We start from the raw sequence: 15,337 nt of genomic DNA on the forward strand, positions 1-15,337 counted from the left end.
GTGCGCTCTACAAATACCTTTACATTTACATTTTTACATTTAATCATAAATATGTCTACCATTTCAGTTTTAGGTGTTTTCACTGTTGGCAGGACTTCGAATACAACCCGCTGTGTGGCTCCAAGTTTTTCTGATATCCCACCTTCTTCCTGGGAGGGGACCAGCACAACTCTGCTGCTGTGCGCTCACCACACACAAATTTGCGTCATCTTCCACAACTTCAACAAGGACCTCAAACTGCTGCTCTGATGTGCCGTCCAGCCCAAAAGCCTTATGATAATTTAAGCCCCCTGATGAAGGGTAAGCCTGAAATGCATTTGGCAGAAATGTTTGAATAAACATGAATAAGTATGCAAGATTTACAAACTATGAATGTAATAATATGGAACTGAAAACAAAATAAAAGCACAACTATATGAAACTACCAACAAAAAGCATTTTGTGAAATTCATTGAAATTCATTGAAGGAGTGCCTATTGGGAATGTTACTCTCACGGGAGACAAAGCTTGCTCTTCAGTTTACTCACCCTCACGATAAGGAGGGTTCACCAACAAGGTGCCCATAAACAAGAGTCACTTTCGATTACCTTAACATACTAGGAGTGCAAACGTCCACGTTCCAATTGGATTCCACAGCCCAAGTCTTTCTTCCACTTTAATAAATTGTTCATTTAGCATGGATATAGCCCCTGTAAGAAAGCTTGTTATCGGGTTCATGGTGGTGGTGTCACCATCCTTTATACCAGCTTTTATTGTTGCTTTATTTTTTCTCATTTTGAGGAGATGGTTGATGTAATAAGTAAAAAGGCAGACTTTTTATACTTGAATACCTATGAAAAGGGGGTGCCCCAGTCCAGTCTTATCGGCCGTAGATGGGTGCCGACGGGTCTACTCTTAGCCCGGTCTTCACCTGGGCAGGTGCCAGGGTGTGTGCCACGCGTGCCCTGTATTGTGGGAGTGAAAGAGAGCTTTTAACAGGATTTGTTAGGCCTCTTCTCTGGGGCCAGTAGGTACCTGGGTGATGTAGTCCTACCCCATTTATCAGTAAGAACTAAGTCCATGGCCACCCGTGCTGAGGGAAAACAATGTCAGGCATGTCCCACACTGCAGGGGTGAAAGAGCGCTTTTAGCAGTTGGGGGATACTGTTTTGGCCTCCTGCGGATGCTCAGAAAATGTCTTTCTTTCCTGCCTCTTGACCGCAGAAAGACCGTTGTCCAAGCCCTTATTGTTTCCAGACTGGACTATGTCAATGTCCTATACTTAGACATCCTGGAATACCTACTAAATAGATTGCAGGTGGTCCAGAATGTGGCCGCCCGGGCGTTCCTCACGTTTAGACCTAGAAACCAGATCTCACCTCTCCTGAAAGCCTTGCACTGGCTACCCGTGAGGAAAATAATTTGCTTTAAGGCCTTTGTTCTGGTCTTTGAGGCACTGCAGTGCACTGGCGCACATTACCTCATAATGAGAGTCACACATTACACCCCCTGCAGAACCTTGAGGTCATCTTCATTAAAACTGGCTGCTGTCCCAAAGATATGTTGCACCTGCACAGGAGGTTGCTCTTTCCAGGTGCAGGTCGCATGCGCCTGGAACCTCCTGCCGGTGACACTCAGACAGTTGACGGACGTAATAACCTTTAGGAAGATGCTTAAAACCTGGCTTTACTGACACCCACCCATTATGGTCAGCAGCAGACTAGTTTTGAGGTTCTCCAGCGCCGGGACATTCTTTTTGAATAGCTGGACGCTTTATAAATACTCCTCATTCATTTATTCAGCGCTATTTGATGAGCCCCTCCTCCGTGGCCAGTGAGAAGCTGTAGGATGTAGTCCCACCCCAGCTATAGTCAAGAAACAAGTACATGGCCACCAGCGCTGTTGGAAAACAATGTCAGACGTGTCCTGTGCTGCTAGGTGAAAAAGAGCTTTTTAGCGCGATTTGAGGGGATCCTTCTCTATGGCCAGTGGGTAGCTGGGGAATGTAGTCCCACCCCAGTTGTCAGCAAGAACCAAGTCCGTGGCCACCCTAGCTGCAGAAAAACAATGTCAGGCACGTCCTGCAATGCAGGAGTGAAACAATCATTTTTGGTGCCATTTAATAGACCCCTCCTCTGTAGCAAGTAGGTAGCTGGGGAATGTAGTTCAACTCCAGCTATCAGCAAGAAACAAGTCCATGACCACCTGTGATGTGTTAAAACAACTTCTTATACCGCGAGCAAGTAAGTCAGTAGTTGAACTGCTTATACCTCAGGCATGAATAATAGTTGCGTTTAACGCTATCCCGTGAGGCTGCTGGGTACTAAACCTTCCCTCACTATCTTTATTTCAGCCGGTGAATCAACCAAGAACCGGCTCACGTAAGCATTTTTTAAGCTTAGCGCGATGCATGACACACCTTAGCACATGGGAATATCGGCACACATATCACCGATCAGGCACCAGCACTCTTGTAGAACAATGTCTAGTTGTATATATATTGTTATATTCGAGCATGCAATGTACATGATGATGGTATGTTTTTGTGAATTGTTTAATGATACACATTATGGTTTATTTGCGTTTCTACAGCTCCTTGATAAAGGGCTCGATTAGCCCGAAATGCATTGGAGAGGCTATAACAAGCTCACGGACAATGTACTATACAGATGAATGTCTGATAAATACATTTGATATGAACAAATAATATTGAATGGAAACAAAAACGTATGAACTTTTGAAAAATTGAAAAATAAATCAATACTGATCAAACGTTAGTATCTGGAGTCTTCAATGAAGAACTAAAGGTGTGCCCAATAGCAGGGATGCACTCACTTGTGATGTGTGCACTACTCAGTTGAATTTCAGAGACGTACACGGACGGATACGTTACTTGCTGGAGCACCCAAACATCCCTAAGAAAACTAAATTTACATTAGTTTATCTTACCTTTAAATTGTTTAACCAGCGGTGCACCTGGCCTATTCTTTGATTCATTTAGGAACTTTTCCGCCAACCCAGGCTGGTAGCACGCAAGCACACCAAATTCAATTATGCAATATGATGAGATTTCTAAATCCACTGAAGCGAGAGCCAGTACACTTGCCTACGGAGATGAAGAAACAAGACGCATTTATGCCCTAATCAATGATGATCTAACACAAGAAACATCAGGCCGCTCAAAGGAACGATGCATTAAACAACTATTGTATCTATCAAAACGGAGGATCAATCAAAAACTTCATGCAAACACCCACATAAAATATCATCAGGTACTCAGGATACCACGTGGACTCTGCAAAAATTCGAAAAGTTTTCAAGATAAGTGGAATGCAATCCTCAATAAATGTAGCCTCAACCTAAATCTGCTTATAGTGGAAGAATCATCCAACATTCTAATAGACCTCACTAGAGAAATCCAAGAGATTGAAAAGGAACTAGAGGACCAGATCCCATCTGATGAATGGTCAAAAATCCTAGAAGACATTAAAATACAAATTGGCAAACACACAAAGGAAATCAATGAACGAAAACTCCGTAAATTCAGACGTGATACTCATAAGAGACACCTGGGCGGATGTATACGCCCAGAGACGCCGGAATAAACCCTATAGCCAACAGACCGACACTTCCTCCTCTGGAAGTGATACATCGAACCGCCCTCGAAGACAAACACCTCCTACCACATCAGCACAATACAGAGACACTAGAAAAAGATCGGCCTCTAGAGAAGAACACTCATCTACAATGGAGCCTTTTTTAGGGGAAGGCCAAAGCGAAACAGCAGACCCAGGAGGGGCAAAAGGAAAGGAAAAAGATCACCCCAACACGAGGAGCTCAATCCAACAACAAAAGAAAGGCAACAAAAAGAAGAAGAACACTTAGTGATTAACATATCAGATACCACTCTAACGTCTAATGAAATTAAACTACTCCAAAAGGGTACATCATTCATTCCAATTACCTCAACTAACTTATTGGAATTAGAAGTCAGCACCTTTAAATTGACACAGAAGCTTCGATTGCGTCATCACTTTGATAACATCATACCACCAAGTTCAGTACAAAAACCGGACCTACTACAAGGCCTTCGTCCAGCTAGCTCCTACTTAGCTCCAACCAGTCATAAATGCATTGATATGTTTGCGTAACTTGTAAAACAAGACCTGTTGAAAATCAACTATCACAAGAAAACCAGAGAAAACATCACGCAAAAAGATAAAGATACATTGAAAAAACTAGCAGCAAACAAAAACATCAAATGCATAAAAGCAGATAAAGGCGGAGCCTTAGTAATAGTTAACACCAGCATGTACCAAAACAAAGCATTGGAGCATATATCAGACCAAGAAACTTATCTACAATTGGAAATTAATCCTACCAATCAATTTAAGACTGTCCTAATGGAAATACTTGACAAAGCCCTTAAAAATGGTATAATTGATGAACGAACAAAAAAATACTTACTACAGGAACATCCTAAAAGCCCAACCATCAACATGACGGCAAAAATCCACAAAAACGTATTGGACCCTCCTTTCAGGCCAATAGTATCTACCAGGGGCTCTCTACATGAGCCAGTTGGGAAATTTCTAAATCGTTATCTCCAACCCATAGTCAAACAAATGAAAAGTTATATCAAAGATACGACAGAATTCCTAACAAAATTGTCTGAAATTAAAATTCACGAAGGAGAAAAACTGATACTATGTACTGCTGATGTAAACAGCTTATATACATCCATCCCTCATGGAGGAGGAATCGAGGCAATTGAAAAAGCGATCTTGAACAGCAACATAGATGAGAACCTACAAGCATTCCTCATGGAACTTATGATGTATACCCTCTACCATACCTATTTCACATATGAAGATAAAAGGTTTTTGCAGCTATCTGGCATGTCCATGGGGAACTGTGCAGCGCCCACGTACGCGAACATCTACATGCAAGAATTTGAAGTCACCAACATCTTTGAGAACCCCAACTGGAATAAAAACCTAAAGTTATTTGTCAGATATATTGATGATCTCTTTTTTATCTGGAAGGATACCAAAAATAACCTGGAAGAAGCTCTCACTGAGCTTAATACTAAAGACAACAAAATTCAACTCACTTGGCAAATCAATGAGGATACTATCACCTTTCTAGATGTGCTAATTAAAAAGTCCAACACCGGTTTTGAAACAGACATTTTTGAGAAAAAAACAGACCGTAACAATACGTTGCATTTCTCCAGTTTCCATCAGGGCTCACTCAAACGACACTTACCTTTTTCTCAAATGCTACGTGCCAAACGTATAACATCCAATTACGAAACATGCCAACAACGTGTTTCTAAAATCACCAGAGAAAAAGCCTTAACTAGAACCCCTAAACCGGAAGATACCAGAATGGTACTTGTGACAAAATTTTCTACTCAAAGTAAGGCTTACAAAAAGATCATCTTAAAACATTGGCGGATTCTCACACTTGAACCAGAGTTCAATTATATATTTAAAGATCCTGCAATATTTGCATACACCCGCAACAACAATCTTAAAGAGATTCTCTGCAGAGAACTTAAAAGCAAAAAAGAGCAAAAGGGTACCCAACCATGTTTAAACTGCAACAGTTGCAACAATGTTATGAAAGGCACATCCAGCAACCACCCTATGAAGGGACACAGCATCAAATTGAATGTCAGTGCAACATGTGATTTATCCAACCTCATTTATTTGCTGAAACATGTAGACCTCTTTAATTACTTTCACATAGATGCTCACGGTCATTATCACCCATCAGTATCTCCACTCTATTTTTAACATTGTCCAGTAGCTTATGAATAAAGTTGTTTTCAAGAAGTTATACCAGGACGATTTTTGACATCACTTTTTGCACTTTTCACTCAAAACACCAGCTCCACTGTAGTCAGGTGTAGCAGCACACCCTGATGGCATTCGGCCGTCAGGGTGGGACACCGATGATGACGCATGTCACCAACCAGGTTGGTGAGTGAAGGGTCTTTTAACAAAAGGATTCTATTCCTTTTGTTCTCTGACATTCCATTTAGAACCTTTTTTAGGTACTTGTGGTGATACTTCTCTAATGTTAGTACTATATTCAAGTCGTGGGGACTAGGAGTACCCTCCATTCATATACGTGAAAAATCCCTTACTCTCTTCTTTTGTTTATGCATATTTAAAAGTTTGGACATGTACTCTTAAGTTTTAGTTGTCCTGCTAGTGAAAAACTCTTCATCACTGTGATGTCTACCTCTCCATAGGATAACATTGGGTTAACTTATTACACTTAATAAGTAATAACTTTTAATTGAGAGTAGATAGAAATATCATCTTTGGTGTCTGAGAAATTACTTATTAAAAATCCTCTTTAATGTTTAAGTCAGATTTTAAGTTACAATTTTGAAAATGCCACTTTTAGAAAGTTGTGGAGGAGAACTAGGACAAAAGTCTTAGACAGAAAGTGCACTAATACCTGCACTCAAGAGTGTCTCACACACATTATGCTCCAACTAAACTAGTTCATAACTTTACACAAAACTTAAACTCAATCCCAAGCAACAAGTAAGTGAATCCAACGTGTCCCAAATGAATGTCTGTGACACCATCAGTATGTTGCTTTGTAGATTTGTATTTATTCGAAATTGAATTTTTCAAAAAAATGTCATCGTCTTTCAATTATCGGTCATACATACCAGGTGTGGGTCACATAAATCTCAATGCATTTCGGGCATGAAGCCCAACCTTCTTCAGGGAAATCTACAAACAAATCATAATGCCAATAAGTATGCCTCTAATGAAATCACATGAATACATAAACAGATCTTAAGGCCCTCCATCCTGTAAGGTAGTAGCACATTGGAAATTAGTAAATTGGTGAAAAGAGCCCAAGTTCAACACGAAATGATGAGAAAATAAACCTAGCTCAGGAAGAAAATTCGAAAAGAAAAAGGAAAGAATTCCATGAGGAAAGAAGTGAACCTGGTTAAACTCTTGTGCACGACTCGTGCAGACAAACAGAAAATGTCTACTCCATGGAATATCCATAAATACGTCCACATCAGGTAACCGGTCGTGAATCGTCTGCTATACGTATCCTTGATGGTGCTCAATGGTGCTAAAGCTGTTCTTATTCCAAAAGAGGGAGTTTCACCACACGTATCAGTAAAATACCAATTGTTTGTCCAGCTCATAGGAGCTTCTTGCAGTAATAAACTGCAGATAAATAAATGCCTCTCAATGTCCAGCCTTAATCATATTTTACACTAACACATAGCTTCTACCCAGGCTCCGGAGCCAGGGAAACTCACTAAGGGGCAGATTTATGAGGCCCTTGCGCCACATTTACGCCGCTGTTGCATCACGCAAGGCAGCGTAAACGTGGCGCATCCCTACGAACGATTTACAATGTGACGCATCTAGGCAGATGCGTCATGTTGTAAAGCCCTGCGCCGCTTGTGGGCGTTCCGGTGCAGGGTGGGCGTTCCGGGGCAGGTGCGCCTTGCAAAAGTGGATGAGTGAAATCTATGAGATTTCACTCAGTCACTTTTAAGCCAATGCTGCGTCAAAAGCCTGCGCCTGCTTGAAGCAGGCGTAGGTCTTGACCCAGCATTGTTAAAATGGGGCACCCCCGAGCCTTGCTGGAGCTGCGTCGCGCTTGCGACGCAACTCCAGCAATGCGCCACATTTCCGGCACAGATGCGTCACGCATCTGTGCCGTTTTTGCACCATGGTGCGCCGCATTATAAATGCGGCGCACCATGGCTGGCGGAGCTGTGGCGCACTGTGGCACATGTTAACTGGCGCATCCCTGGGGATGCGCCAGTTAACATAAATCTGCCCCTAAGTATCCATCTTCGAATGCGCAGTGATAACCAAATGTGTGCCCTTTACGCCTTATAAACCACTTTAATACATATGTAAGGAACATGAAACAGGGTTACAGCCTGTCCCTAGATGACATAGATGTAATCTTCCAAAAGCTAACAATGTACATATCTTTTTTACATGTCCCATAATAAAAGAATATTGGAAGGTTGTAGAAACTACCATAGGAGACATTTTAGGGGAATCCATAACCTTGACAGCGGCCTAGTACTCTACATGTCACCGTAAAAAGTAAGCAAAGGGGCCTGATATTTTATCTATTGCTTTTGGCCAGGCATGAGATTTGTAAACATTGGACAGATCTTGTGCCTCCACATCCTACAGAATTCCGAAAAGTGGTTAAGTGGATGGCCAAAATGGACATTGATTACAATCCACGAAGGTCGGGGGAAATCTGGCAAGACTTTCTAATGTGGGCAAGTTAGCACTGTGGTACAAATTTGGGCTGTGTTGAATATAACAAATCTTGCCATAGTCCAATGATTACACCAGATCATGGCAGTTTGAGAGGATTTTTCCCCTAGACGCGATAAGAGCTTTTGGGTGCTCACACAATTAAATGCAACAAACCATGAGATGAATAAGGGCACCAAAAAACAGTGATATGAGGACTTAAAAAAATGTGAGTGTTACTGGTAGTTACATTTTGTTTATTCCTCTCAGACAGCCACACAAAAGAGGCTTTAGGTGTGCCTGGATGCGCCATCAACTAGCAGGATTGGGGGCAGAGCTGGGCACAACCCACTATGTAACTGAATACACTGTGCCCTGTCTTCATACAATGGACCTGTCACCACTGTATTGTTCATGCAGGCCGTTTGGAGTCAGGGAAAGGGGGGCAGGACATTTCAAGGACTTCAAAGGGAATCCTCTAGAAACTTCTCTTACCACCAGAATAAATATTGGACCCAAAGATCCAACTCTTCAGTACACTCATAGACCTGTAGATGCCAAATAAGGAGTTCTGCTGTGCTGCTTTGCTGCCTGAAGGAATGCCACTCTGCTGTCCTGCTAGTCTGCTGCTTCATGACCTACTGCCCCACATGCTGAAAAAGAAGACTGGATCTACACACTTCAACCCAGGCTGAAGTGACTCCAAGAGTCAGCAGAATGACTTTCTTTTTTGATGTACAGGGTTATAACATGCTCCAGAGGCATGTTTTACCTGCCCTGCTGACCTGCTCCTTGGACCTGCAACCAGACCTACAAATGTACCTGCCTGAGCCCTGCTGGCTCTGTTGGAGGGAATTCATGACCACCAAGGGGTGTCCCTAAGGTCTTAGACCCCTGTTGTGGTCTCAGTTGAGCTCCTCTCTTAAGAAAAGGAGAAATCCTGAAGTTGTGGACTCTTCACGAATGTGAACAGATTTCACTTGACAGCATCTTTGCGCTACATTGATAACCATCCGCGATGCGCAGCCTACTCCTCTTGCTATAATGACAACCATCCACAACGCTCGCCTTCTGGTGGCCTCTTTCACCAGGAATGAAACTATTTTTGCTGGACTTTGAAGGTAAGTCTTTCAGCAGAAATAACCTGGTCCCTGTATCCTCCCTTTGGTCCATCATGGTTGTCCTGAACTTGTAACATTTACCTGGTCTTGCATGACCAGACAACCGTGAATGGTACTTTGTTCTTTTCAAAGCTTTACTTTCCTGAAATTGTTAAAATTGGATTTTTCCGGTTCTACTGTGTGAATGCTTGTCTTTTTTGTTTCAAATAATGTATTACATTTTACTCTCTATGCCTAAATTGATGTGGAATTTTTCCTGTAGTGTGTTTTGACATTTTCTTACTGTTTACATTGCATTATTTCACCCAAAAAATGTTTCATGATTTCATAAGTCATCAGCATGTTTTACTGTTCGAAGAGCTGCATAAATACTTTATACATTGTATCTAAGTTAAGCCTAACTACTTTTGAGGCAAACTACCAGAGGGTTAAACACAGGTTAATTTGGGGTTTGCTTCTGATTCACCCTGGCAGAGATTTTGTTTGTTGCTTAAGTAGAGTTTCATTCCCCACCACCCAGCAACCCACTTTACAACAGATAGATTTGTCACTTTACCTTCCATCAAGTAGTCACAACAGTATTATTTCCTAGAACGCTGCTACAGCTTTGTTGTCAATAGTCATCTTACCTGCAAAGTATTTTTCTTCAATTCAGTTCTTGATCTATTTAACACAATCGATGAGGTGATCAAAGATGTCAGACTTGGTGGTAGGACACAAATGATTTGGTGCTTCGTCTACAAATGATCAGTACTGAATTGGCTGTATTTCTGTGTGGCAAGCAGACAGACAAAAGTCTAGCAAATGTAACGAATCTTGTAGAGTCACACAGTCCAGTGCTCCTCTTCTTGACTAAAATGGCTCAAGTTTTACGTTTTGCATTTTCACTTTCAGAAATGGGCTTGTGTGTGACTAAAAAGTTCAGATCCACATATGTTAGCTCTTTAACGATTCTAGTGGTCAGCTATGTTGAAGCCTGGGCATAGGTTATCGGGACTAGCACTGCTGCCTCCCAGCTCTTTATTTGTAAAATATGTGTCTGCGCCCAGGATATTCCAATGCAGCAGGCTTTGCTCTCAGGTACTGCCACTGCTGCCAAATGGCAGTACCAGCAGTGCTTACTAAGCATCACACTTAAACAAGTGTGGCATTTTGACTTTTACAGGTCATACCAAGCTGTTAGGATGATCTAGGAGCATGAGTTTTATTTTTTAACTCATTGAATTGTCAAACACTTACGCTTGTTAAAAAATGAAATAGGCTGAGAGCACCACTATGTGGTGTATCTTATTAAATGGTGCCGAACTTTAAAATAAGTGCTGGTGTCGAGCACCGGAAAACATTGGCACAAATTAAGCACTGCTGCCTCTGCTTCTTGGAGCTGCACACCAAACATTACTTCTGTGTGTTTTAACCTAGCATTATTGGAAATAATTTGTGCAAGTCTTTGCATGCCACTACAATAGTTCCTCTAGTTGGTGAATCTCTATTCTGGCGTCTAAAACTGTGAAACTGGAATAGCTTGACAGTTGCCTTGCCACCACTGGACATTGTTTTGTATTAAATCCATGTGAAGTTATTTTTGACAAAAAATAACATATACTAATGAATAGTTTTTGAAAGATCCTTTATTTCAAATTTTACACGTATTAATCCTCTAGTTATATTGCATTATTTCACCCAAAAAATGTTTCATGCTTTCATAAGTCACCAGAATTTTGAACTATTATTCTTCATCTGAGAGGGAGGAATTATTTTAAAGCCAAAACAAATAACTAGCATGTAAGAAAGCACTAGTTGATACTGAACAACAAGTAGAGACATCACCAGTAGGGCCTCTAGCCAACTTTGCTTTGAAAAATGATCGTTCAACATTTAATCTGATGAAAGACAGTATAAGAAACATGGCCGCCTCTGGCACAGAATTATAGATCGTGGGAGCATGTTTAAGAAACAGGAGGTGAGAAGAGAGAGAGGGTGAAATAAAGTTTAGTGTGCATGAGTCTGTGTAATGGAAGAGTGTTGGACCTGGCCCTCTCGGCAGGGTCACCCCCAAACTTTTTACCATTTCTCCTTCTGCTTTGCTGAAATAGTTTTTGTTGGCTTTAGGACACTGTGCACTTTACCACTGCTATCTAGTGCTCTAGTCTGAGTGCTCTCTACCTAAAACATGGTAACATTGACATACACATGATTTGGCACATGTAATTTACATGTAAGTCCCAAGTATATATTACTACATATTTTCAGTGCCTGTAAATAAAATACTACTACTGGGCAGCAGCACACATTTTTGCTTCCCTCTGAATTAGCACTTTAACACATGTATCAGGACTGGCATTACTGCCTGTAGCGAAGTTTTAAACTGCCATTTTACATGGTAAAATAAACCTTTTGCAGGCATAAATCTTAATTTTTAAAACTTATAAGTCATCCCTGAGGTAGGCCATAGAAACCATTATGGCAGGTGCATGATATTTAAAATTGGGACTTGTGGGCTTACGTTTTACAGGTGTTGTTAATGAAAAACTCCTAATGTCATTTTTTACAGTTGTAAGGCCTATCTCTCCCATTAACTATCCCTAAGTCACCTTATTGTATTTAATAAGTGCTGACTTTAGATTTGGAGCAGATAGAGATAGGGTATTTACACTCAAATTAGTTCTAATTTAAAATACTTCTTAAGGGCATAGTTGGATTCGAAGTCACAATTATGAATATGCCACTTGTGTTTGCTTTGTTCCCCCTAAATTGGCAGTGTATGCCCAGACGTGGGTCCATTGTTCACTTTGCCACTTGATTCAAGCTAGCCTGGCTGATGAGGGGTGTTTCCCAGAAACCGGTCTCAAGATGCTTGTTCCCGGTTCAGGGAAAACTGGGCTTGGCAGTTTGGGTTGGAGTGTTCCCATGAGGAACAGAGTCGAGGCTGATTTGCATATGGCTTGATCTGAACTTGGGTGGCGAAGTGAGCTAAAGAACGATGATGGATTCAACCCAGATCTGTGACTGGGGTGGGCGTCTGAAAAGTTTCAGCCCTCCGTCCATCATCTCCTTGTGTTTACTTTTAGAAAGTTGGCATTTTCTTGTCCCAACCCTTTGTACCTTCTGTAAGTATCCTAGGTCACATGGCTGTAAATTACTCTGCTGTTGAGGTTTGTGTATTTCTCCCAGACAATGGCACAAAGGGGACTAGGTGTGGACAGGATGGGACACCCTGACAGAATGGCTCAGAGCAGAGCTCTATTGTGCCTCACTTACACTTCAAAGGGCTTTGCCTCCAGCATACAAAAATAACCTGGCACCAGCCTTTTGTCACCTCAAACAGTTTGGAACCTTGGCAAGGGAAGGGGGAAGAACATTCATGAACCAAATGTGGATGTAGGACAGGATCTCCTCCACACATAAAGGCAGGCACCTTGTGTAAATATTGGACCCCAGAACCACTCTTCAGATCTCTTCTGGAACCATGAAAGACTCAGGAGGGCTGTAATGCTGTCCTGTTACCAGAAGGACTGCCCTGCTGCCAGAGGAAGGAAGACTGGACCTGTTCCTTGAACCCAGTACCACCACAGTGACTCCAAGGTCTAGCTGACTCAACTCTTGTATGAGCTACATGGACTCAATAAGCTCTACTGACCCTGCAACGTACCTTCATGCTGGTCCCTGCTGGAGTGAATCCTAGACCCCAAGTAGAGCCCCCCAGGTCCCGGACCCATGATGTTGTGTTAAAGTGAACTCCTCCTACCAAAACCCTAACCTGGCACTTAGAAAATCTTCAGATAAAACTGCTCTAAGAACCGACAGGAGACCGTGACCTAGATACAAGCCAACCTGGTGAAGAAGCATCAGCAGTGGGACTGACGTTTCCCCACCCCTGTTATGTTCTTCTCTGTTCAGCAAATTCTCTTCAGCTGGACATCCTGGTGATGATATTCAACCAAGTGGAGTCCTCTTCACCTTGTCCTGTTGGGTGAAACCATGCTCAACGATGCCTCCTCAGCCTGGGGAAAATCCAGTTTCTCCAACTCAGAGCTTTTCTTGCCTTCATCAATGACTTCATCAAAACTTTCTCCAGCAGCTTCCCATCATTGATGACTTGCCGTTGGATGCAGCCTGCTGCCTTTGCCCCGCTGAGACTCTACCTTCTTGAGAACTTTTTCAAGTATTTTTCCTAAGTCCGAAGGTAAGCCGAGACAGGGCCCGCTACACCCCATGTATCCAACCCGTGCTCTATTGCGGTTGGCCTTTATTTTTGCCGTTGCCCTGGTCTTTCTCAACCAGATGCCGCAGTTGGTGCCTTTGATATTTTAGATGTTAAATTTCACTAAAAGCGTGAACAATTCATAACTTCAGTTCTACCGATTGTGTTCAATATGTTTGGAAGTGATTTTATTTATTATATTGTACTCTGTTCTAAAATGTTGTGGGATTTTTCTTGTTTGTGGTTTCACTTTATTACTGTTTATGTGCTGCAGAAATACTTTACACATTACCTGTAATTTAAGGCTTATTTCTTATGTGCCAAGCTAGCAGAGGATTCAGCACAGGTAACAGGTCAATTTAGTGATTTATTGTGGTTCACCCTGACAAGGATTGTGATGGTTGCTTGAGAAGGGCTTCGACCCCTCTCAACCAATAACCCAATTTCTTACAATCATGAAGTACCAACGGTTTCACAGTTTGTTAATTGAAAGTAGTTCTTGTGGAAGGAGATACCATGTCCTATCCCCTTCAAAATTAATTCCATGTTTCTCTAATACCTGGTATCTTATATTTGCCACTGAATGCTGGTTATCTATAAGGTGTAAACGGACAGCCGATTGTGATTCTTATTCTTGATGCTGGATCTGTGTTCATTCAGTCTTGTTTTAATCTTTTATTATTTGTTGCTCATGTATAATTTCCTTTATTGCCATTTAAAACATTATATATAGGTATCTTCATAACAGGTTGCAAAACTTTTATTTTGAATAATTTTTACTTTGTGGATACAGAATCCCCTCTGATAATGTTGTGGCAGTAGTTGCATGTAACATAGGATAAAGCTATATTTTTCTGACTTTACTAAAGGAGATTATTGTAATTTTATATTTCTTGTCTTGTTATATTAAATATTTGATTGTATTACCTCTTTGGAATGCAAACGCGGGAGGGTGTTGAAAAAAAACCTTAAAATATGATTCATCCTGTAAAATGTGCCAGTTCCTCATCATTATTATTCTCCTACTTACTCTTCGCTGAGTGGAAAATTGGCAGATGAACACCGTTTGTTATTTAATCCTTGACTTGTTTTTCAATAAATCAGCTCTCCTTCGATTGACACATTTTGCTTTGATTAATAATTCCTCATGATAACCCCTTTTCACGCATCTTTCCTTCTTGTACTATATAGTCTACTTTATTTGAGATCATTTTCTTTAAATAAAATGCATGAGCGAGCTTATGGAATTAAAACTGTAATATTGTGCAAGGTTATTTCCATCTGTGGGCGTTCTGTACATGTTGGGTTTGATTCCAGTTTGATTTACTGTATGTTCCATAGCAACACATGTGATGCATGTGCTTTGTATGTTGCTGGTAATTATATTCATGTTTCAAATTTAGAAGTTTGTTCCTATCCTCCATTTCCTCTCTGAAGCATTTCTAAATAAGGAAAATAACTTCAATGAACTTTAAATATATAATGAGTTTTTCACTCCATGTTAGATCTGAATCTATGCAGTTTTCTTCAAATATTGGTGTATCAGGACCTGTGGAAAACCCTGTCTCATTCCGATTCATTTGAAAATACTAGCCATTATCATATTCAAAAATTATTATGATAAAGGGTGAACTTCACAAGGTGTGATGGAAGTACATGGTTGGATCCAGAGTCCCCCACATTCACTAGGCGCCATCCAACAGCTTCTATGCCCTTGTTGTGAGGTATCGATGTGTACAAACTTCCTACATCCAATG

This window comes from Lissotriton vulgaris, chromosome 4_1 (assembly GCF_964263255.1).
Source record: "Lissotriton vulgaris chromosome 4_1, aLisVul1.2, whole genome shotgun sequence".
NCBI classification, from domain to species: domain Eukaryota; kingdom Metazoa; phylum Chordata; class Amphibia; order Caudata; family Salamandridae; genus Lissotriton; species Lissotriton vulgaris.